The sequence below is a fragment of the Vidua macroura genome, chromosome 2 (genome assembly GCF_024509145.1).
Source record: "Vidua macroura isolate BioBank_ID:100142 chromosome 2, ASM2450914v1, whole genome shotgun sequence".
Taxonomy (NCBI): Eukaryota; Metazoa; Chordata; class Aves; order Passeriformes; family Viduidae; genus Vidua; species Vidua macroura.
In genome coordinates this window covers 962,968-974,942 of record NC_071572.1, presented here as the reverse complement: position 1 = coordinate 974,942, position 11,975 = coordinate 962,968, and the positions used below count along the sequence as shown (strand labels likewise).

Below are 11,975 nucleotides of genomic sequence, written 5' to 3'. Positions count from 1 at the left end.
CGGGGGGCCGCGTCCGCGCGTCAGTACGGCGGCCGCGAGGGGCTCCTCGCCCCTCCCCTCAGACGGGGCGAGGGCGGCGATGGCGCGTCCGGCGGAGGCGGCTGCGGGCGCCGCTCCGGCCCCTCCGGCCCCTCGGTGCCCTGGCCGCGGCCGGGGCTGTGACTAGGGCCCGCACAGACATGAGGTACGGCGCGGCGGGACGGGGGGCAGCGGGGGGCGCGGGCTGCGAGCGGCGGCCGTTCAGCCCAGGCCGGCGGGGGGGCAGCGCCGCCTCAGCCCCTCACGGTGCCCGGGCGTGTCGCGGTGCCAGGGCCCGGGTCCTCCTCCTCGCCTCGCTCGGTAGCCGGGGCGGGCGGGGAGCGATGCTGCGCCCCTGGCCGGGGCCGGCTGCCCTTGTGCCGCTGCTGTTACTGGAACGAGCGGCGGCACCGCCGCGGGGATCCTTCGGCGGCGATCACCCTGGTCCCGCTGCCTCCGGCCGCCGCTCCCCGAGCCAGGGGAAGGAGGAGAGCCCTGGGCTGGGAATGCCATTCCCTGGGAGCGCCGTCCCTCGGGAGTGCCGTCCCTTACGGCTCGGCAAAGGGCACCGGGGGAACGAGGGAATGCTGAAGGGGCGTCAGGGAGAGGAAGCCGGTCCATGGATGGGGCTGTGTCCCTGCGAGTGCCTCTGCCTCGGGGGAGCAGACAAGGTTGATATTGGATGATATTCCCTCTGGATATCTTTTGTTCTGCTTCAGCTGCTGCTTTATTTGGGGTGGAATAGGGGGTTTGCTTGTCGAAAACAGTATCTTCTGTGAATTCCAGCCCCGTGAAGGGAAAACGCTTCCACGGCTCGTCAGAGAGAATTGTTTAGTAAATAATTCCTGTTAGTGAACCAGCCGGCGTTCCAGGTGCGATAGTGTGGCTCTCGTTAAAACAAGTCCTCCTCAGCCTCTTCCCACTAGCCAGTTCCAAAGTGCTTTTTTGTTTGGAGCTTATATGGCAATAGATACTTAAGGCAATAGCTGTGGATATTAACTGAATATATGTTGGAGTCAAGCTCCGAATGGATGCATTTTCTTAAACCAAAAAGCCAAACGGTATTTTGGGTGTTGATGGCTCTGGAGGGTGCTACTTCACACGGTCTTTCCTTCTTCCTTTTACCTTTTGTTGTAGTCACCTGTGACTTCCCTTGCTGGATATGACCTGGTGATGTTCTCAGCCAGGAAACTTCCTTAGGACCCGAGGAGCAGCTGGAGCTGGGCCAGGGCAGGGTTAGGTTGGGTTTTAGGGGAAGGCTCTTCTTCCCCAGAGGCTGCTGGCACTGCCCAGGCTCCCCAGGGAATGGGCACGGCCCCGAGGCTGCCAGAGCTCCAGGAGCCTTTGGACAGGGATGCCCAGGGTGGGGTTGGTGGGGGTCTGGGCAGGGCTGGCACTGGGGGTCCCTACAGCTCAGGATATTCCATGATCCTGTGATAGTTTATACCAGTGAATTGCTCCCAAATTCTCCTCTCTCTGTTAAAATGCTGCCCCAGAGCCCTGTCTGAGGTGTGGCAGGAGCAGCCTTGCCTGTCTGCACGCCCAGCTGCAGCAGGGGGTACCTGCCTGTGGGTGTGAGCAGGTGTCACAGGTAGAGAATCCAGCTGCGTTTTCTGTTCCCTGGGGGCTCAGGGCTGGAAATGCCAGCAGGCTGCGTGCTCAGCCCTGGAGTGCCCTCCCTGCTTTTGGCAGCCTGACAGGGGTCATGTTTCGTGCAGACGAGCGTTTCCGAACAGTTTCTCCAGTGTCTGAGGCTCAGGCTTCCCCGGAGCTGAGTGGGCTGCACCCTGCACTCGCTGCTTCACAAACCACACTCCATTCTTTCAGCTCCTGTGTTCCCTCTCTGGTGTCCCACTGCCTCTCATTCCACATAAGATCCTTTGCAGAGTAGCTGTGTTTGCTTGATAATTTTCCATTATGTCCTGGTTCCTCGATAAAGTAAGAATTGGGGTCTGAGAGCCATGACCTGCAGTGCCTGTTCCCTCTCTCACTGCTGTGAGGCCTTTCCTTAATGCCTCTAATCCTGCAATTAGGATAGATTTGGATTCAGGAAGGAATGTGAATCTAGCAATGAAATGTTTCTGAATCGTGACGTTGGATGGCCTTTTATGGTGTGTCTTTGTGCTGTAATCAGGGATTGTAACTTTAGCTTTTAGTAGGATAACACCAGGGAAAAGAGGAATAGAAGGATAAAGAAAAAGAAGTTAAGGAAAATACAAGCAGTGGGTTGAGGAACGGGGAGATCAGTGGGGTGGAAGTTTTCTGGAAGAAACCCTTCCCTGGGAGGGTGGGCAGGCCCTGGCACAGGGTGCCTGGAGCAGCTGGGGCTGCCCCTGGATCCCTGGCACTGGGACTTGGAGCAGCCTGGCACAGTGGGAGCTGTCCCTGCCATGGCAGGGGTGGCACTGGGTGGGCTCTGAGGTCCCTCCCAGCCCAAGCCAGTTGGAATTCTGTGATCAGGAGTTCCCAGCCACAACCATTTCCCTGTGCTGTGTGCAGCAGCAGAGCAGGATGAGCCATCAGCAGATTGGTTTGGGGGGCTCCTCTCAGCTGGGCTGGCTCAGAGTTGACGTGCTTGGAACCCACGAGATGTGCAGGGTTTTGGTTTCTTTTTACCATAAAATAACCCAGGGGCTGCCTCAGCTGCTGCTGTGTGCTGGGAGCTTTGAGTGCTCCTTGCTCTTGTATTGGACACAGCTGCTGAACTTGGGCTGCCCCCTCCACAGCAACTTGGTTTTGTTTTTACTTGCCAAGCATGAAATTGGGGAGGGGGGGGGGGTGGTGGACAATCAGAAATGGGCTCCAGGCTGAGATCTGGTGATGAATGACTTGTGCACAGGAAACCTCACTGAGAGGTGCTAAAACCTCTGTGGGATCTGTGGCACAAGCAGTTAGCCTCTTCTAAAAGTGCACTTTTTACTAGATTACACTGGTTATTTTTGGCTGGCATTGTCTCCATAGGATTTTAATTGCAGATGGAAGGATTTGGAGCAGTATTTGCCAGGCCCTCATCCAGCAAACATAAACTGTGAGGTTTGGGACTGGTGGAGGTGTCTGGTGGATCCACCTGTCTGGAATGAACCTCTCTGGAGCTCTGTGTGTGGCAGGGCTGGAGGTGGTCAGGTTGCTGACAGAGAAACTCCAGCTTTAGCTGCAGGAAAGCACTAATTACTGATAGTAATTAGAAACTAATCTCTCCTATGTGAACAGGGCATTGTCTGTCCCCTCCAGAGGATCAGCTTCTTGACAAGAATAGAAAATTTCTATTTAATAGAAATTAAATAATTTTGAGAGGGAAGGAGTGAAGAGAGGTATCCTTGGGCATTCTCAGGAAGAAAGGTTATTCTGTTTTTGCTGCAAAAGGTGCATTTTACAGCATTCCCTTCATTGCAGTCAGTGAAAACACAGAAAACTTGACTGACATGGTACATCCATGGTTTGGTTTTCTCATATCGAACTTGCATGTGTTGGATATTATATTTTACTTTTTCATGTGCTGTTTTTAAGGTAATTGAATTAGTGTTAGTGTCCAAATGGACATCTTTTCTCTGTGAACTCTGCTTTTCAATGAGTTTTGTGGTAAAATGTGAGTCTGGAATTGTGAAATAATCAGTGTCTGCTGTGTTTCTCTTCAGCAGCAGTTTCCAGTCCCCTGTCCCTGCACTGTCCCTCATGGCTGTGTGTGCCCACAGTTGTGAGAGCTGACCTCTCCATCCTATGAGTTTGTAAGAGCAAGGTTTTGTGGGATGGCAATCCTGGAAAATCAAGGGCCTGCTGGTATATTCCATATCACAGGTAAATATATTGCTACTAATAGTGTGGATTAGCAAATCCTAATGACACTATTAAAATAATTCCAATGCAGACATGTTGTGTCAAACGTTCAGGTTTTCCTTTGTGTTTTGGCCCTTCAGATTTCCATGGGGATTCTCTCCCTCAGTATCTTTGAAGGATCTAGCCCTGGGCATGACTGATTGGCTGTAAATGACTGGACAGGGGTTTTAGCTTTGCATCATCTCAAGGTACAGCTTCACGTGCTCCACAGAAATGCACAGTTTGTAGGAAATAGTTATTAATGCACAAATAATACAAAATACACAGAACACCTGGATTTAAACCTGTGATTCCTGAAGGAGGGTTCCCATGGAGCTGCCTGGAATGGTTGGCACCTCTCTGCAGGACTCAGAATGAACCTCCTCTGGAGCATGTGGGTTTCTGTACTTCTACACAGGACTGTAAATATTTACTGCATTTAAATATTCCTGTGAAAAAGTCCAAACTGCCAGAGGGCAGGGCTGGATGGGAGATTGGGAATTGGGAATTTTTCCCTGGCAGGGTGGGCAGGGGCTGGGATGGAATTGCCAGAGCAGCTGGGGCTGCCCCTGGATCCCTGGCAGTGCCCAAGGCCAGGTTGGACACTGGGGCTGGAGCAGCCTGGCACAGTGGGAGGTGTCCCCATGGCAGGGGTGGGATGGGATGAGCTTTGAGGTCCTTCCCAGCCCAACCCACCCTGTGTTAGAATCACACCTGCTGGGAGTGGCAGTCCAGCTTTTCCAGCTGGGATCCTGCAGATCTGCATGGCAGAGCTGCTTTGGGGAAACAAGAACTTTTAGTCTTTTTCTGAGAGCACCTCTAGGTCTCTCTGTTTGAGCCCTTCGAAGCAGTGTATGAGAGAAATGTTTAAATGGTGTCTGGTTTTGTGTTTGCAAAAGAGCCCCCACCCATCTTGGGGGGAAGGAGAAGAGGCCTCTCTTGTTTTCAGCCTCGTGCTCCTCCTGCCAAGCACACACGGACTTCTTGTTCCTTGCCCTCCCAGCTGAACTGTGGAGGGGAGATCCAACCTTGGCTGCTGGGCAGGGAATTCAGCTGTGTCTGTGCAGCCTGAACAGCCTCAGCTGCCCAGGGGAAAGGCAGCTGCACATTCAGCTTCCAAAGGTCAGGGTGAGTTTGGGAGGGCTCTCTCCATGGTAATCTTTATATTGTGGTACAATTTAACACCTCTGCTTGTGTGCTGGGAACTTGCTGCTTGTATCTTAAGTGTTCACAGGACTGATCTGAAAACTGGAGATAGAGCTGAGCCAATTTCGTGTTAATCACAAATTAAACACAGAACTATGTTAACCATGTCTTTATGGTGATAAAGCCTTTTATTCTAACTTCAAAAATACATTTTTTTTATTTATATTACAATTTCAGATTCCCGAGCACCAGGCTGTGGGCTGGCCTGTGAACTGCAAGGTGCAATATTTAATAGTTTTTGAGTAAGTTTTGCACATGGCCTTCAGGTGTGGACAGGTTGTGGGGACTCCTGTGCTTTTGGAGAGGAGGTGCAGCCAGGAGCTCAGTTACCCAGTGCAAGTTCTAATAACTTCATAAATCTTCAGGGTATTTTGGGGAAGCACAGTTAATTCTTACAGAAAATCATAAGACCTGACAGCTTGAGAGCTGTGTTTTGTAATAAAATGCCAGTAATCCGGTCATGTACCAAATGGGATGATGTAATCATTGAATTTCTTGAGCAAAAATCCTGACATTTTCCTTTGAGTCACATGTGAGCCCCAGCTGGATGAACTCAGCTCTCTGGAGCTCTCAGACAGACAGGCTCCTGTGTAGGGTTGGTGCTTGGCTGTTTTGCATGGACATTTGGTGTAATTCAATTTTTTAGAGGCAATTCTCTGCCCTGCACCTTTGCTGCAGCTGCTGCCTGTGACTGCTTTCCCTGCCTGCAGCCATCCCCATTCTTACCTGTTCTTCTCTCCCTTTTGTCCTGCATCTATATTTCTTCATTTTAATGGTCTCTTGAGTTTCAGCATTATCTGAAGGCTGGCAGGTGTTCTCTCCCTCTTACCCTTTGTATTTTAATGTTCATGGGTTTTCTTCTGCTGGGGATTGAAAGGGCCAATCCCAACCAGGAAAAGCTTTGTAACTGGAACTGGGTTGTAGAGAGATCTGAAATAGTTTTAAAATTTTCTTCCTTGTTAACACCTATTCTTCTGTGTGGGCTTGAATTGCAAACAACAGAATAAGCATCAAAGAGAAGAGGGCAGATTTTTTTGTTGGAATAAAGTAGTGTGGCATGAAGTTACTGTAGGTGTTCAGGGAAGTAGTAGATTTAAAAGCAGACAAGACATGTAACGAAGTTTCCCCCTATTCTTTTCCAACTGCTCCTTTATTATTTTTTTTAAAGTTCTGGTTGGTAAAGTTTCTATTCAGAGGAAGAGTTCAAAGCATAAAAGTGTTAAAATATGTTTTCACATGAGGTCATCTATACTTAAATTCATGGCAGGACATTGTGGATTTTTGAAGTGTCTAAGGACAAAGTTTGGAAACAGCCATGATCCAGCTTGGAAACTTGTGCATGTTCTGCTGTTCTGTTCTCAAACCACGCTGATATAAAGTGCTTATTAGAGAACAATCAGCAACCTGCTATTTAACACAATGCATGGATTTTAAGAAATGTGACTGAAATCGAGTTTTTGTGGATATCTGCTGCTGAGAAATGAGGTTGCTTCAAGGAAATGACAAATAATGCTGACATGGCCAGAGGAGGAAGGCAAATGCAGTTCATTCTTTGGGTGGTGTAGCACTGGATGCCGTGTGGGCATTACTGCTCAGCTCCAGCTGGCTGTGCCCAGCAATCTCTGGCTTCATTGGGATCAGGGAGTCTCTCTCAGCGCTGGAAATTCCCGTGGGCCCAGAGCCCTTCAGGTGACTTTGGAGGGACCAAAGGGGATGTTGGGCTCGTGACGAGGAGGTCCTTAATTGACGTGGGACTGAACCGGATGGATCCTCCCGTTTGGTGCTTCCTGGTCTCTGACCCCAGCCTGCTGAGCTGCCAGGAAGCTGAGGTGTTATCCATGCTCAGAATGTGCTTCCTGATCACAGCTGTTATCAGAGTAATCTGAATGGAGCTGAAGCTTGTGCAGCATTTTCACTTTACCAGCTCCATGCTTTTTTTAGGTTGTTTAGTCACCATTTTGCAGAGTCAGAAGTGAAGGATGACCCGTAAATCCCAGAGCTCTGCACGGTGACTGGAAAGCTCTTGTGACACAGGAATAGGAAGTTCTCCAGCTGCAGTCTGGCAGGATTGTTTGGTGCTGCTCTTTCAACACAGCATCTAAATCTGAGGGCATTGCTTCAAACTCATGCTGTCTGCAAATGATGCAAGCAGAACAATTCTGCTTTGTGAGGAGGGAAAAAGCTGCATCCTTTAGAGTCAAGTGCTCTCAACATTGCTCTGAGCCGCTGACAAATGGTATTGTATGGCTCAAAAATCAGTTTATCTGTATTAACTACTGGGGATATTTAACCCAAAGAGTTTTAGAACTTAAAACCAAATCCCTGAATGCCTCTCCTGTCCCCCCAGCTCTCCATTAATGTGTGGTGTCCATTCCTGTTCTCTCTGGTGAGCAGGGACAGCACCCAGGGAGCAGCTGGAGCTGAACCAGGAGAGATTTAGGTTGGGTTTTAGGGAAAGGCTCTTCTTCCCCAGAGGGTGCTGGCACTGCCCAGGCTCCCCAGGGAATGGGCACGGCCCCGAGGCTGCCAGAGCTCCAGGAGCCTTTGGACAGCGCTGCCAGGGGTGCCCAGGCTGGGGTTGGTGGGGGTCTGGCACTGGGGGGTCCCTGGGGGTCCCTTCAGCTCAGGATATTCTGGGATTCTATGATTTTAGGAAATCTGGCAAAGTTTTCTGTTAATCACACTTTTAATTTGAATACACTCTTTGTACAGCAAAATGTGATGTGGGATCTCTGAGCCTTTAAACATCACCATTTCCCAGAATTCCCAAATCCCTGGGGCTGGAAAAGCCCTCCCAGCCCAGGCAGTGCCAGCTGTGCCCCGTGCCCACCTTGTCCCCAGCCCAGAGCTCTGAGTGCCACCTCCAGGGGACACCTGCAGGGATGGGCACTGCAAAGCTCCCTGGGCAGCTCTTTGCAATGCTGATGTGTTTGTGTTGTGCTTCTTGATCAAACTGCAGCCAAACTCTTGAGATTTCAGTTGGAGAATTCAGAATTTCTCAGGTGAACTGGTGGGAGCTGAGCTGGTCTCACTCTGCTCCCACTGGTCTCTCGTGACAGACTTTGGAGTCCTTGCTGAGAGAGGAGGAGAAGGAGGAGAACTGCAGGACTGAAAAGAGTAGGGGTCTGTAGGATTGCTTTTTCCTTGCTGCAATCCCCCCTTGCTTGGAGGCAGGCTAGGAGAGCTGGAGCTTGGAGGCAGGGTAGGAGAGCTGGAGCTTGGAGGCAGGCTAGGAGAAGTGGAGCTTGGAGGCAGGCTAGGAGAGCTGGAGCTTGGAGGCAGGCTAGCAGGGCTGGAGCTTGGAGGCAGGCTAGGAGAAGTGGAGCTTGGAGGCAGGCTAGGAGAAGTGAAGTGGAGCTTGGAGGCAGGCTAGGAGAAGTGGAGCTTGGAGGCAGGCTAGCAGGGCTGGAGCTTGGAGGCAGGCTAGGAGAAGTGAAGTGGAGCTTGGAGGCAGGCTAGGAGAAGTGAAGTGGAGCTTGGAGGCAGGCTAGCAGGGCTGGAGCTCTGACCTTTCAGTGCCTTGGCTCGTGCTGGTGCTGGGCTCAGGGAGCTGAGCGTGTTGCAGGGGTGACGTGTTAGCTGGAACCTCAGCCTCGCAGGCTGCTCTCTGTTCAGCTGCAGTCATTGCTGGGTGGGCTCTGCTGGTGGCTGAATAATAAACTTTGTGCCCGTTGTGTCTTCGGGGCTTTTAAGGACTTTGGTGGAAGTAAGAGGCCGGGAGGATATTTTGATGGGTGATAAAGTTGCTGCAGTCAGAAATCAGGTGAAGCATCTGAAATAATGTTGCATTTTTTTCCTGCTCTCTGTGCTTCAGCCAGGAAAATGTTATTCTGTAGCTCCAAGGAAATCAGGCTGTCCTGCTGCAGTTGCTCAGTTTCTAGAGTTTCTAGAATCTGTTATGGTAATGCCAAATTCCGGCTTTCCCTGGATTACCTTGATGCAATCCTGGATTAAACCACCTGGGATTTCTTAGGGAAAACAAAGCACAGTCTAGCTGGGGCAGGGCAGCAGCCACATGTGTGCAGGGAATATAATCATGCTGAATCTCTTCAATTGTTATGTTAAAGTGAGACATTCTGCTTGGGAAGTTCAAACCAGTGACAGAAATCGAGTCCTCGTGCTTAAAACACCCCCTACAAAATCCTGCCAGCATTATGAATGAAAAATGCTGACTCAGTCCAGCTTTGTGCACTGAAATGAGACCCAGGGAACTTGAGCACTGAAATTCTGGTGACACTTCATTTCCTTTTGTGGGCAGGTTTATTGTGCTTTACTATCATTTCCCAGCTTCAGAAGGGAGGGGAAAAAAAAAGGAAAAGGGGAGAAATAAATTAATTCTTATTAAAGAAAAGTTCCTTGAATCTTCCCCAGAGATCTTTGTGTGCAGTTCCTCTCCATTTGAGACAGCTTTTAGCTGGAGAGGTTTGGAGAGGCAGTAAATACAAGGGCACAAGGCTGCAGGTGGCCTGGATGCAGCAGGATGCAGCTCCCCAGGCTGGCTTTGCTGTGATGAACGACTTCAAGGTGGCACCAGCAGTGTCTGGTTCTGTACCAGCCAAGGACAAGGGGCTGCCCTGGCTTTTCTGGCAGTCCCTGAATGGGTTGGGAGGGACCCTAAATCCCACCCAGTGCCACCCTGGCCATGGCAGGGACACCTCCCACTGTGCCAGGCTGCTCCAGCCCCAGTGTCCAACCTGGCCTTGGGCACTGCCAGGGATCCAGGGGCAGCCCCAGCTGCTCTGGGCACCCTGTGCCAGTTCTCCAGGACTTCTGTGAGGGAGCTGGGATTCCCAGGAGGAGCCAGGCTCTGGAGCTGGGAAAACACCAGGTGAGCAGAACAAACCAAGGGGGGAAATGGAATCCATCTCAGTCCCTGGAGGGGCATGGACTGTCAGGACAAAGGGGAATGGCTTTAAGAGGAAGGAGGGGAGGGTTGGATGGGATCTGGGGAATTGGGAATTGTTCCCTGGCAGGGTGGGCAGGCCCTGGCACAGGGTGCCCAGAGCAGCTGTGGCTGCCCCTGGATCCCTGGCAGTGCCCAAGGCCAGGTTGGACACTGGGGCTGAAGCAGCCTGGCACAGTGGATGAGCTTTAAGTCCCTCTCAACCCAAACCATCCTGTGATTTTGAACATTTACCTCTTGTGTTGTTATCCCTGTACAGTGTTATGAACCCAGGTGAATGCATTCTACCAATAATTCCATCTTGCATTAGCTTGGCTTTGTCTCTCATTAAAGATTAAAAACTTTATTCTGTGAAGATTTAAATAGAAACAAAGCCTTGTTGTGATAGAAGGAAGGAGAGCTGTTACCTAGTTAGGTGGTTGCCACCTCTCTTTTGATTTGTAGACTTCTAAAATAAGCATTCCAAGGATGTGCACTTGGGCTGATTTATATGAGCCTAATATTAGACTTGATTTTCCTTATTTTTGCAAGTTACATGGAGGTTTGCTGGTTTGTGTTTGAGCTAGGGGAAAGCACACACACAAATTCTCAGGGTGCCTTGTTCTTGTTCTGCTGAGAAAAATGCTTCAGCTGAAGTGCTTGTTGGCCTACAGGAGGGAGGCTGGGTCTCGTTATGGCTCTGCACATCAGTAAAACCTAGAGCAGGAGTGGCTTCAACTAAACATGGTGACAGCCAGATCCCTGCATTGTTCTGGGAGCTCACAGGACCCAGATTACAGACAGAGAATTCCCAAATCCCCGGGGCTGGAAAAGCCCTCCCAGCCCATGCAGTGCCAGCTGTGCCCACCTTGTCCCCAGCCCAGAGCTCTGAGTGCCACCTCCAGGGGACACCTGCAGGGATGGGCACTGCAAAGCTCCCTGGGCAGCCCCTGCCAAGGCCTGAGCAGCCTTTCCATGGGGAAATTCCTGCTGCTGCCCAAGCTGAGCCTGCCCTGGCCCAGCCTGAGGCCGTTCCCTCTCCTCCTGTCCCTTTTTCTGAGCCCTGTCCCGGCTGTCCCCTCCTGGCAGGAGCTGTGCAGAGCCACAAGGTCCCCCCTGAGCCTCCTTTGCTCCAGGCTCAGCCCCTTCCCAGCTCCCTCAGGAATTCTCCAGCCCCTTCCCAGCTCCCTTCCCTGCCCTGGACACGCTCCAGCCCCTCCAGGTCTCTCTTGCTGTGATTCATGTGCAGCTGCCACTGCAGAGCTGATGTGTTATGTGGCTGCTTCACCTCCCCAGAAGATTCCCTGATGAACTCTCTCTTCCAAGGGACATGGAAATATTAGTAAACTTGGCCTGTTGGTGGGGGGAGTGTAACCAGTGTGGAAAAGTCTCATGGAAATGCTGCTCCCAAGGAGAGAGGCTGCTTGAGTGATGTCCTGGCAGATTAACAAAAGGTGCACACCCGGGTGTCTGTTTATCTGCTTCTGGTTATCAGATTTGTTTTAAACTGCCTGAGTTCTGTACAGAACTCAGATTTACACTGTGTTTTGGATCACAGCAGCGAACAGAGTTTTCTCCTCCCACTAGGAGTAGGCTAAATTGGTTGGGAAAGTATTTGGCATTTGTATCCAATTTGTTCTGTTTGAAAAATATCTCCACAGCTGGTTGCTATAGAACCATTATATTCCTTCCAGATTCAATGGTTAGTGTTGGATACAGTGGGGAAGTTATTGGCAAGGTAACTGAAAAAATGTGTGAAGTTCTTTGTCCCTGGGGACGGTGCTGGCTTAGTGCCTCCTTGCAGGACTCCTTTATTCCTGGTTTTCAATGGCTGGCAGGAGCAGTGCTGGTGGATCTCTGACCTCTGGCACTGTGGATCTGGTTACTCATATTTTTGGCCAGGCTATTACATTTTAATGTTATAGCTCTTTTCTTTTTTTTTTTTTTTTTCTCTTAGATCTCTGTGTATCTGTTCAGTCTGTCCAGTCTAGGGAGAAGCATTTAAAAAATGAGGTTTGTGTAAGTTTATTATGAGTCTCAAACACTGAACTTCGCA

At 50.7% G+C, this 11,975-nt stretch overlaps 1 protein-coding gene across 5 annotated transcripts in view; it reads left to right on the top strand.

Moving 5' to 3' along the window:
• ITSN1 (intersectin 1) overlaps positions 1-11,975 on the top strand; it is a 106,754-nt gene that overhangs the window by 340 nt on the left and 94,439 nt on the right. For 3 of the 5 annotated variants that reach the window (XM_054002262.1, XM_054002242.1, XM_054002278.1), the window contains exon 1: positions 21-184. The exons of 1 other annotated variant lie outside the window; for it this stretch is intronic. The gene's annotated coding sequence lies outside the window, so the exon portion shown is untranslated. Of the gene's footprint in view, positions 1-20; positions 185-11,975 lie in introns of those variants that run through there. One more of the 5 variants, XM_054002270.1, reaches the window with a different exon arrangement.